This window comes from Pteropus vampyrus, unplaced genomic scaffold (assembly GCF_000151845.1).
Source record: "Pteropus vampyrus isolate Shadow unplaced genomic scaffold, Pvam_2.0 Scaffold548, whole genome shotgun sequence".
NCBI lineage: Eukaryota > Metazoa > Chordata > Mammalia > Chiroptera > Pteropodidae > Pteropus > Pteropus vampyrus.
In genome coordinates this window covers 1,500,077-1,512,843 of record NW_011889329.1, presented here as the reverse complement: position 1 = coordinate 1,512,843, position 12,767 = coordinate 1,500,077, and the positions used below count along the sequence as shown (strand labels likewise).

General features: G+C 38.9%; 1 long non-coding RNA gene across 1 annotated transcript; it reads right to left on the bottom strand.

Annotated features, from left to right (window-relative positions):
• Positions 1 to 342: 342 nt before the first annotated feature.
• Positions 343 to 7,223, bottom strand: LOC111733295. Its single transcript, XR_002777933.1, has 3 exons — positions 7,092 to 7,223; positions 6,443 to 6,449; positions 343 to 354 (listed from the first exon to the last, which is right to left on the bottom strand). It is a non-coding gene; the product is annotated as an uncharacterized LOC111733295 (long non-coding RNA).
• Between the last annotated feature and the right edge of the window lie 5,544 nt (positions 7,224 to 12,767).

Sequence of the window (12,767 nt, the reverse complement as noted above, 5' to 3'; positions counted from 1 at the left end):
AAGTCCAGCGCCTCACTGGGGATCCCCTGCAAGAGTAGAGGGCAAGTCTAACATCCACCTGGCGCTGGGTCTTATTTCTCCTAGGAAGTGGAGTCTGCCTCCTAGTGGCATGTAGTTGTTCCCTGTATTGTTGTTGTGGCATGTGGGTACAGGGGTCTGGCCTCCTGCAGCGATCATCTGCCAAGCCTATGTAGGTGTAAGGGAGGAACCTTGAGGGGATGGAGTGTGAGGAGCAAAAAAGATGGCTATAGTCAGGCTCCCTCCCAACATGCTTAGCAGCTTCTGGGTGAAAGTGAATCAGCACTTCTCCCCTTATGTAACCATATGTCAAACTGCCCTGTTCACATGTGCCAGCTTCTATAATCTGGCAGTGTGTTACTATGGTTAATCTGTGTATAAAAGGGTACTGTGCCCTTGCCGGAATAAAGAGCTATGTCATAGTTGCCTATGGCTCCCCACATTTTCTTCTAACTGCCAGAGCTTCCTATCCCTTACCTTGATACCTCAAATCTGCAACAACACAGGTCCCAAACCCTCGGTCCGCGGCCTATTAGGAACCGGGTGGCACAGCAGGAAGTGAGCGGTGGGCAAGCAAGCGAAGTTTCATCTATATTTGCAGCTGCTCCCCAGCATTAGCATCACTGCCTCAGCTCCACCTCAGATATTCAGGGATTAGATTCTCATAGGAGCACCGGTCCCTGGTGCCAAAAAGGTTCGGGACCACTGCCTTATCTGTTGCTCAAATCCCCTTACCTAGAAGTTCCCAAATGTGGCTTTGCTTCAGAATCACCCGAGGAACCTTAAAATACATACTCCTAAATTCTGCCCCAAACCTCCTGAATCAGAATGTCTTATAGTGGAGCCTGTATGTCTAGATTTTTTAAAAAGCTCCTTAGGTAATGCTGATACAGCCAGATTTTTAGCTCTTTGATTTGGCATTTGTGAGTCATTGGCCTACTGAGTCACATGGTCTTGCAGATTCTATTTTTGCCCTCCTTTTTAAAATATTGTCTCAAAAGAACTCTGAACATTAAACGTACACTAATGCATTCTCCCTCGTTTCAGGGTTTAAAAAATATTCTAAATATATGGGATTCTTGGCTTTGTACCCATGATCTTGTCTTAGGTTAGAAGTTTAGGAAAAAATTACACTTCCAATGATAAATTCTCCTTGAAGAGGTCTTCTCCAAATCATTTCAATAATAGAGTAGTTACCTGGGGCGGGCAGCCTGGGCTTTTACAAAACACTCTAGGAGCCAAAAATGTTCACCGCTGATAATTAAAGTTGTTGTCCAACCGACCTAAATCTTTCTTAGGCCTTTGTGAGCTTTGCCTGTACAGGTAGAATTCTATTTTAACAATCTTGATGAGATGTCAAAATTGCTAGTTTTATTCTAATCTCCATAAGAAGGTAAACCTACTGTTACAAGGTGTAGAGAAGATCCAACTATTTGTGTTTTTAATTTTTACTTCACAAGAAAAAATGTTTATTTTTATTGTACTTTATTTCCAAAGTGTACAAGTGGAAGGGGTGACAGAGGCTTATGGATATGAGGAGAGATTTTGCCTATTCTAGATCATAAATATTTGAGAAAGAACACGCAGACTTTTTTTGTCTTCTGTACAGCTATATATGAGGTGCTTAAAATTCTCACGTATCACTGTGCTATGTGATTTCCCTCACAAAACTGCTGTGTTCAGCAAAAGAATCACCCCCTTCTTAGAGTCCCTTCATTTCTGCTCACTTAAATTGCCAGCACTAGCAGTTGTCTTTCTTTTGGGGGCATTTATTTTATATGGGGTGAGGAGAAAGAGCAAAACTGTTTTGAAATTCATAGGAGTTCCTGTTCTGACCTACAGAATCTGGGTAATGGCCAGACTTAACAAATGTTGGTAAACCGTTGTCTCACTCTGCACATCAACCAGGTGCTGAATGAAGTTCAAATTTGTGCCACAGCAAAATTGCAAATCATTACATGGTGTGGACATCTTGGATTTCTCCTAAAGGTAAAGATCTCAATTGTTAAGTCTGTGAATGCCAAAGGCACAATGTATTTAAAAACATTTAAATGATGTTTTGTCCCAACTTTATTGAAATACAATGGACAATTAGCTGCTTATATTTACATTGTAAAATTCAATGAGTTTTTTCAATTATAGTTGGTATACAATAATATATTAGTTTCAGTTGTACAGAATAGTGATTAGAGATCTGTATAACTCATGAAGTGATCACTACACTAAATCTAGTACTCCTCTTCCTCCCACATATTTACTACAACATTGTTGACTATTTTCCTTATGCTACACTTTACATCTCCATGTCTATTTTATAACTATCCATTTGTACTTTTTAATCCCTTTGCCCTTTTTCACTGTCTCCCCAACTGCCCTCCCATCTAGCAGCCCTCAAAATATTATCTGTATCTATGAGTTTATTTCCACTTTTCTTGTTGTTTATTTTGTTCTTTAGATTCCACATGTACGTGAAATCATGCGATATTTGTCTTTTGCTATCTAACCGATTTTATTCCATGCAATACCCTCTAGGTCCATCAAAGCAATATCTTTTCCAACCCTTTCCTTTCAGTCTGTGTGTGTCTTTTAATCTGAAGTGAATCTCTTGTAGGCAGCATATTTAGAGGTCTTGTTTTCTCATCCATTCAGCTTTCCTATCTTTTGGTTGGAGCACCTAATTCCTTTCCATTTGAGGTACTTGTTGATAGATATCACCATTTATTCATGTCTTTGATATATGTCTTTTCCTCTTTAAGAAGACCCTCTAACATTTCCTGTAATACTGGCTTGGTGTTGATGAATTCCTTTAGCTTATTTTTGTCTGGGAAGCTCTTTATCTGTCCTTTGAGTCTAAATGATAGCGTTGCTGGGTAAAATATTCTTGGTTGTAGATCCTGGATTTTCATCTCGTTGAATTTTTTTGCCAAGCCCTTCTGTCCTGCAAGGTTTCTTTCAAGAAATCAGTGGCCAGTCTTATGGGTGCTCCCTTATAAGTAACTAATTGCTTTTCTCTTGCTGCTTTTAAGATTCTCTCTTTGTTTTTAAACTTTGGCATTTTAATTATGATGTGTCTTGGTGTGGGCCTCTTTGGATTAATTTTTGATGTACTCTCTGAGCTTCCTTGGATTGTATGTCTATTTCCTTCACCAGGTTAGGGAAGTTTTCCATTATTATTTCTTCAAATAGCTCTTCAATTTCTTGTTCTCCCTCTTCAGGTACCCCTGTGACATGAATGTTGTTACCCTTAATTTTGTCCCATAGGCTCCTCAAATTATTATTACATTCTTGGTTAACTTTTTCTTGCCATTCTAATTGGGTGTCCTTGGCTTCCGCATCCTCTATATCGGTGGTTCGATCCTCTTCTTCATTCCCTCTGATTCCCTCTGATATACTCTTCATCTCAGATAATGTGATCTTCATTTCTGACTGTTTCCCTTTTATAATTTCCATTTCCATTTTTATGTTTTATATCTTTTTGTTAAAGTTGTCACTGAGTTAATCTACACTTCTCTTAATTTCATAGAGCATCTTTATAACTAGTGTTTTGAACTCTGCATCTGTTTGATTGTTAGATTCCATTTATCCCTGATCTCTGTTCTGTTCTCTCATATGGTTTCTGTTTCTTTGTCTTCCCATTTTGACTGCCATTCTGTGTCTGTTTCTATGTACTAAGCAAAGCTCCTAAGTCTCCTGGCATTATTAGTGTGGTTTTGTGTAACAGGATTCCAACAGCACAGTTATGAGAGGGGTTCAACTGCAGGCCAAGTTTAGCCCCAGCCTGTGTCTCTCCTGTTAAGATTCAGCAAGCAATCCACAGATGCTATGCTTATAGTTGCCTCAAGAGGCCACACCAGAAACCCAGGTAAGCTGCCACCAGTGTGAATCTTGGCCCTGCTCAGCAAGTGGCACGAACTCGCCAATGAAACAACTTGGGTAGTTTCGCAAGTTGAGGGAGGCAAAGTTTCAGAGAATCCTCTGGGCAGAGCGGCCTTTGTTATCCAGATCAGTGACATCTCAGCTATGTCAGCACTGTGTCTGCACATTGAAGGGATGGAGGGCTCAACAGAGGAACAGTGGATACCTCCAGCACTTCTGCTGGTGAGAAAGTCTCACCTCTGGCCCCTGCTCCAACAACTCAGTGTCCTTCTGTAAGTCCCTGCTGCCCCTTGAGCAGCCGACCTGGCACTGATGCTCAGAATGAGTAAGTCTGTCACTGTGAAAGTCCATGGCTCCTTTAAGAGGAGTCTGCAGCTGCCAGCTGCAGCTGCCATGGCTTCTGTCCCACTCAGCTGCTTAGGACTGGGAAGCCTCATGTCTTCACCCTCTTCTACCTCCAGCTCTTGTAGGGTGATTTCTTATTTCCCTCCATAGTTATAGGGCTTCTGTTCATCTAGATCCCGGTGACTCTGCTTGCTGTTTGCTCCATGTTTCATCACAACTTTGATGTGATCATAAGAGCAGATGAACAAAGATTCTGTCATCTCTGCTATTTTGCCCGGTCAACATTTAAATTATTTTAGAAAGCTGGATTAATGCTTTGGGAAATTCTAGAGGGAAAAAAATATTCTAGTGAAGATACATGCTTTGAGAGTTAGAGACATATTAGCTAAGGCTATATGTAGCAGAGCAGTAAAGCCAGTAGGTTTGGCTTTAGTCAAGAGGTGGTGAGTATGGAGGATGTGGCAGACTTTGAAAGCAACGCTGTCAGAAATTATAGATGGTTTTGTTTGGTGTTGGTTGAGTCCTGTCTTTCCTAAAGAGCCCAAACTACATATGTATAATTTCAGTTTTAGTTCTGGGATCACAATCTCTCTAAAACTCTATACCAGTAATAATTCTTAGTAGTTTTAATATACCCAGAGATGATCCTTCCCACATTCTGTCCTCTCAATTCCTTGAACTCCTCTCCACTAATGATCTTGTCTTCCATGTTGCTTTGGCCTCTCACTCCAGAATCTCACTGCCACTACTCTACCCCTTCCAGACTAGGTGGCTTAAACAACATAAATTAATTTTCTCACAGTCTGGAAGCTAGAAGTCTAAGACCAATGTGTCATGAGAGATAGTTTCTTCTGAGGCTTTTATCCTTGGCCTGTCAATGCTCATCTTATCCATCTGCCTTCATGTTGTCTTCCCTCTGTACTTGTCTGTGTCCTAATCTCCATTTTCTATAAGGACACTAGTCACATTGGATTAAGGTCCACCATAATGAACTCTTTTTAGCTTAATTACCACTGTAAAGACCCCATCTCCAAATACAGTCACATTATGAGGTATTAGCAGTTAGGAGTTTAATATATAAAATCAGCCCATAACAGGGCTTATATTTGTTGATGTATTTTTGCAGCAGCCAGTTGAGATATTTTCTACCAGTGGGATAAGGCCAGAAATGGGAAACATTCCTTATAATAGTGAGCAAGAGCTCCCAGGGAAAGCCTTTTGAAAAAGAACAAAGGGCCAAGGATTGAACTTTTTGGAATGCTTGCATTTCACTGGCATTCAGATATAAAGCACTAGAATATAGCAATTTTAATAGGACACCAGGGGCCAGCTTAGACTTCTAGAAATAACAGTACATTTCAGTAGCTTCCATTTCAGCAGCTTCCATTTCAGCCTCCTCCTTGCCATCTCCCAGCCCCTATTTCCATCTCAACTATTAACTGTTGGCAGCACTATTTCTTCCCCCTCTCTTGCACTTCTATCACACCAAATTGCTGACTAAGGCTGCAGTCTCAAATTGGATTAGTTCTATTTAAAGATCACATTATGCAGCTAAAAAAGAAACTCTCTAGGTGCCATTCGAATATCACTGGCAGATTAATGTTCATGACCTACACATATATACATAAAAACATATCTGCTTATAATACCCTCATACAATCCCCAAAGGGAACATTAAAGATGTGTGGCTTTCACTAATGGTGGGCCATTGACAAATGACCCAGCCGTTGTCTCCAGTGGGTCCAAGGCATGACTTAGAGAGCTGCAGAGCCCAGGGGCAGAAAATGTTTTCACCCTCAGCATTATGTTAGTTCCGCTTAATAAATATATAGTCAGCAAGGTTGTGCTTTATGATAATTTTACCTGGACTGCCACTCAGTGGCCACTGGGAGAAATACCCAGAGAAGAGTTGCCAGTTCTGTGAAACTCTAGAGTGTGTTTAGGGAGGGCCATACATGAATGTTTGAACTCTCTTTTATTTCCTTTGTTTTTTAAAAAGCATGCTGAAACTCAGTGTTATTAAATGTTAAGCAGTAACAGTCTACAAGGATAGGATCTTGTGATTGTCCAACTCATTGACCTATTTATTTAAAAATTTCTTCATGGATATTTTCCAGAAGTCCAGAAGCAGCTTCAAGGATTCTTCTGCAAGTGTTTCTCTATCAAGATACCCCAACACTCACTTCCTGGAAAGTCATTCCACTTGTGCTCTCCTCTTTGCCTTTTCCCGGGGGACAATGTTTCTGTGATGCCCTTTGCACTCTTATCAGGCCATCTATAATCTCACACTCAGCTTTTTCTAAATGTGGGGCAAAGGGGTCATATAGAGACTGTTGGAATCAGAAGCATGGCATGTTATATAAAGGGAGAAACTAAGTTATGGAATAAAATATTCTAAAATAATAGCTTTCATGGAAACTTATTATTTTTAATTTCATGAAAAGTTTTTAAAGTAAGTTTTTAATTCAATTACTGCAAAAAAATCCTTTTTAAAATATATTTTATTGTTTACACTGGCAAATACTTATGCTTGTTTCATTGTAGGAGTTTCCCAAAAGACTGAGAGCAAATTTACAACTAGCATCCATTATTTTATTGCTTCCAATGGCTTTTTTTTTTCACAGTTCTGGTTAAGATGGCAGGCTACATAAAAGCAGGGTTCACAATTTTCCACAATTGCATTAAAATTATAACCAAATTATTAAACAGGAAACTTAGAGAACCACTTGAAGTCTAGCTGATCATAGCACATACATCTGAGGATATAAGGAAAAAGGCACATTGAGACTAGTAGGAAGGGTGGAGAGATATGAAACGGGGTTGGCCTGCACCTGAGCATGGCAATTGAGCACCAGGTGGAAGAGCGTGGCTGCAGAGGCCCTCTGAAGGAACGAGGGGCCCTAGCCCCACACAGGGCCTCCCCAGCCCAGGGTTCCAGTCCTAGAAAGAGGAATTCCCACAAAATTTGACTATGAAAATCAGTGGGGATTCTGGCCATTGGGTGAGATAGAAGGAACCTGAAAACTCAGACATCTCCATAAAAGGTTAGCACACAGATTCACTCACCCTCAGACATTCACCCTGGGCTTCGGTAGTGGGTCAGCAGCTCGGGAGGCAAAAAAGACATACGGAGAGGGTCTGAGTTGTGTGGCGTGAGAATGAGAACATAGAGGGACAGCCGCTATGGCTCCTTTGTTGAGCCCTTCTTGAGGGCAGTCAGCAGATGGGCATCATTTTGCTTGTGTTGAACTCTTCTCCTGCACAGCCAAGCCTGAAGCTGAGTTGGTCCAGTGAGATCTGCCTGCATCACCCTGAGACTCTGCCTCACCCAACCCACAAATTGTCCAAAGTGGACCCATTGTCAGGCAGCCAGCCCCATCACGCACCTTCCATGGGCCACTTCTTTGTGCGTGGGCAGCAGCCCTCAGCAAACACTGCCCAGGCGTAGCCCACACATTATGGGGGAGACTTTCTGTGACAGACCACTGATGCCAGCCCGAACTGTAGTGTCTCTTGGTCAGATCACTGGTGTCTGTCAGATCGAAGTGGAAGGCAGCTGGCCTTGCTGTGATTTGTAACTTTTGCAGGAGCCCGTGGGCTCATCACTGGCAGCAATCTGCATTGGCCTTATGGAATTGGCTCACTCTGCTGCATTGGCGGAGTGAAATATGCACACTTTACCCTGATGACTCCTTGAGTCCCTACCCACCCAAATCTCCTACCAAACAAAGGCTCTTATAGCTGCAGACGTGGGCAACTGGCAGACAACCTCAGGGCTTGAGGTGTACTGGTCCTTTTGCTGAGACACCCCAGGGCCAGTACTGGGGATAATCGACCTCGGCTTGAAATGTGGTATCGCCAACTTACCTCAATTGCAGATCATTTTGTAGTTCCTACCAGGTGACCCTGAAAAATGAAAGGCAGTGGCTGACCCAGACTTACACAGGAACCCATCTCAAGAGGCTCCAGAACCAGCACAACTGGAGGTTGGCCTTAGAACACAACAGAGCACCACCTTATCAGCCCCGTGAGCGGCACACCGAAAGGGTAATAACAACAGGTACATGAGAGTGCTGGGGTTAATCTCACTTCATAGGGTCAGTCCCCACATGGCACCTCATACTCTGCAGGCATGGCCAATCCCTACAGCCAGTCAGTCCAAAAGTCAATTCTATCCACTGATGTGCTAACAGCAATCAAGGATTAGCTACAACAAAAGAAAACACACAACATATACAAGAAACACACCCAGACTCCCCGACACAGGTGATCAGGGAGACTGCACCACTGGGCCACACAGGACACTTACTACGTAAGGCCACCTGGACAAGGTGAGGAGATGTAACAAATCTTCCTAACATATAGAAACAAAAAGAGAGGCAACTAAAATGAGAAAGCAAAGAAATATGCTGCCAATGAAACAACAGGAGAAAACTCCAGGAAAAAAAATAAATAAAAAATGGCAGCAAGCAACCTAGCAGAAATAGAGTTCAAAACACGGGTAATAAAAATGTGCAATGAACTTAGAGCAAGAATAGATAATCTCAGGGAGGACTTCAACAGAGAGATAGTAAGCATAAAAAGGGACAGAGAAATCATAATAGTGAGAAATGGAGAATATAATAACTGAAATGAAGGGTACACTAGATGAAATCAACAGTAGATTAGACAAAACAAAAGGTTAAATCAGCGAGCTGGAAGACCAAGTAGCAGAAGCACCCAGTCAGAACAGCAACAACAACAACAACAAAAGAATTGTTAACAATTATATTAGTTTAAGAGACTTCTGGGACAACATGAAGAGTAACAATATCCGCATCATAAGGATACCAGAAGAGAAGAGGGAGAGAGCAAGGTATTGAGAACCTAGTTGAAGAAATAATTACTGAAAACTTCCTTAAACCAGTGAAGGAAATAGACATGCAAGCCCAAGTAGAGAGTTCCATACAAGAGGAACCCAAACAGATCCACACCAAGACACATCGTGATTAAAATGCCAAAGGTAAAGACAAAGAATTTTAAAAGAAGCAAGAGAAAAGCAGTTAGTTATTTACAAGGAAGATCCCTTAAGACTGTCAGCTGATTTCTCAGCAGAAGTTTTGCAGGCCAGAAGAGATTGGCATGAAATAGTCAAAGATATGAAAAACAAGAACCTATAACCAAGACTACTCTACCTAGTAAGACTATCAATTAAAATGGAACGTGAGCGAGCTTCTCAGAAAGGAAAAAGTTAAAGTAATTCATCACCAGCAAGCCAGAACTACAAAAAATGTTAAGTGGACTTCCATAAAAAGATTAGGGGGAAAACCCCATAAATACAAATAATAAAATGGCAATAACTATGTGCCATTGATAATCACTTTAAATGTAAATGGATTAAATGGAGTAATCAAAAGACATAAGGTAGCTAAATGAAGAAGAAAACAAGACCCAAACATATGAGACCCACTTCAAACAAAATGAAACACACAGACTGAAAGTAAAGGGATGTAATTAAATATTGCATGTAAATGGAAATGAAAAAAAAAAAAAAGCCAGGACAGCAATACTTATATCAAACAAAATAGACTTTAAAACAAAGGCTATAATAAGACACAAAGAAGGACATTACATAATGATAAAGGGATCAATACAACAAGAGGACATAACCCTAGTAAATATATACGAAATCAACAAAGGAGCACATTCATATATAAAGCAACTATTGACTGACATAAAGGGAGAGATTGACAGTAATACAGTCATAATAGGGGATTTTAACATTCTATTTACACCAATGGACAAATCTTCCAGACAGAAAATCAACAAGAAAGAACAGCAGCCTTAAATACGGTGCTAAATGATATATTAGACTACATGGATTTAATTGACATTTTCAGTGTTTCACTCCAAACCAGCAGAATATACGTTCTTCTCAAGCACACATGGAACATTTTCCAGAATAGACCAAGTGTTAGGACACGAAACAAGTCTCAATTAATTTAAGAAGACTAAAATCATATCAAGCATCTTCTTTAGTATGAAACTAGAAATCAACTACAAGAAAAAAAACTAGAAAATACACAAACACATTGAGATTAAACACCATGCTACTAAACAATGAAGGAGTTAATGGTGAAATCAAAGAAGAAATCAAGAGATACTTAGAGACAAATGAAAATGAAAATACAATGATTCAAAATCTATTGGACAGAGAAATCAGTCTTAAGGGGGAAATTCATAGCAATACAGCAAAATCAAGAAAATATCAAATAAATGTTTTTAAAAAGCTAGAAAAAGAACAGCAAACAAAACACAAAGGGAGGAGAAGGAAGGAAATAATAAAGATCAGAATGGAAATAAATGAAACAGTATAGAAAAACAATACAAAAGATCAATAAAACCAAAAGCTGGTTCTTTGAAAAAATACACAAAATTGATAAGTCTTTAACCAGATTCATCAAGAAAAAAAAGAAAGAGGACCCAAAATCAATAAAATCGAAATGAAAGAGAAGTAACTACAGACCCCACAGAAATACAAAGGATTATAAGAAAATATACTACAAGCAATTATATGCTGACAAATTGGACAATCTGGACCAAATGGATACATTACTAGAAACATACAATTTCCCAGGACCAAATCAAGAAGAAATAGAAAATATGAACTGACCAATTAGCATCAACAAAATAGAATCGGTAATCAAAAACTTCCAAAAAACAGAAGTCCTGGACCAGATGGCTTCATAGGTGATTTAACCAAACATTCAAATAATTAACACCTATTCTTCTAAAACTATTCCAAAAAATTCAAGAAGGAGCCTCGTTAACTCTGTTTATGAGGCCACCACTACCCTGATTCCAAAACCAGACAAAGGCAGTGCAAAGGAAGAAAACTATAGGCCAATATTCCTGATGAATATTGATGTAAAAATCTTCAACAAAATAACAGCAAACCAAATTCAGCAATATATTAAAAATATCATTCACCATGATCAAGTTGGATTTATCTCTGGTATGCAAGATTAGTTTAATATCTGCAAATCAATTAATGTAATACACCACATTAACAAAATGAAAGATAAAAATTATATTACTATATGAATAAAAGCGGAAAAAGTGTTCGACAAAAACCGGCATCCAGTTATGATAAAAACTCTCAGCTAAGTGGGAATAGAGGGAGCATACCTCAATATAATAAAAGCCACATATGACGGACCTACAGCTAACATCATACTCAATAGGAAAGGCTAAAAGTGTTTTCCTTAAGATCAAGAACAAGACAAGGATACCCACTTTCACCACTTCTATGCAAGACAGTATTAGAAGTCAGCTACAGCAATCAGACAAGACAGAGAAATAAAAGACATCTAAATCACTAGGAAGAATTAGAACCATCATTATTTGCAGATGACATGATACTAAATATAGAGAATCCTAGATATTCCATCAAAAAACTGTTAGAACTGATTAATGATTTCAGTAACGTAGCGGGATACAAAATTAATATTCAGAAGTCAGTTGCATTTTTATATACCAATGATGAACTTTCAGAAATAAATTAAGAAAACAATCCCATTTACAATTGCATCAAAAACAGTAAAATACCTAGGAATCAAATTAACCAAGGAAGTAAAAGTCTTGTTCTCATAAAATTATGGCATTGAAAAAAGAAATTGAAGAAGATACAAATAAATGGAAGAATATACCGTGTTCATGGGTCGGAGGAATCAACATCATTAAAATGGCCCTAATACCCAAAGTAATCTATAAATTCAATGCAATCCCCATCAAAATACCAATGACATTTTTTTTGAGAACTAGAACAAATAGTCTAAAAATTTGTATGGAACCATAAAAGATCCCAAATAGCCATAGTAATCTTGAAAAAGAACAACATTGGAGGTATCACAATACCTGATGTCAAACAGCAAGGCTACAGTAATCAAAACAGCATGGTACTGGCATAAAAACAGACACATAAATCAATGGAACAGAATAGAGCCCACAAATAAATCCACATTATATGCTCATTTAATCTATGACAAAGAAAGCAAGGATATACAATGGAGTAAAGACAGTTTCTTTGAAAAATGGTGTTGAGAAAAATAGACAGATACATGCAAAAAAAGGAAAAGAAACTGGATCACCTTCTTACACCATATAAAAAATAAACTCAAAATGTATTAAATAATAAATGTAAGACCTGAAAGCATAATACTTTTCAAAGAAAGCATAGGCAGTAAACTCTCTGATATTGCTATTAGTAATTTTTTTCTCATATATCTCCTAGAATAAGGGAAACAAAAGAAAAAATAAACAAATAGGACTATATCAAACTAAAAAGGTTTTGCGCAGCAAAGAAAACCATCGTCAAAATGAAAAGACAACCTACTTTATGGGAGAAAATATTCGCCTACAATACATCTGACAAGGGGTTAATATCCAAAATTTATGAAGAACTCACACAATTCAACAACAAATTAATAAACAATCCAATTAAATGAGCAGAGGACCTGAATAAGTATTTCTCCAAAGAGGACATACAG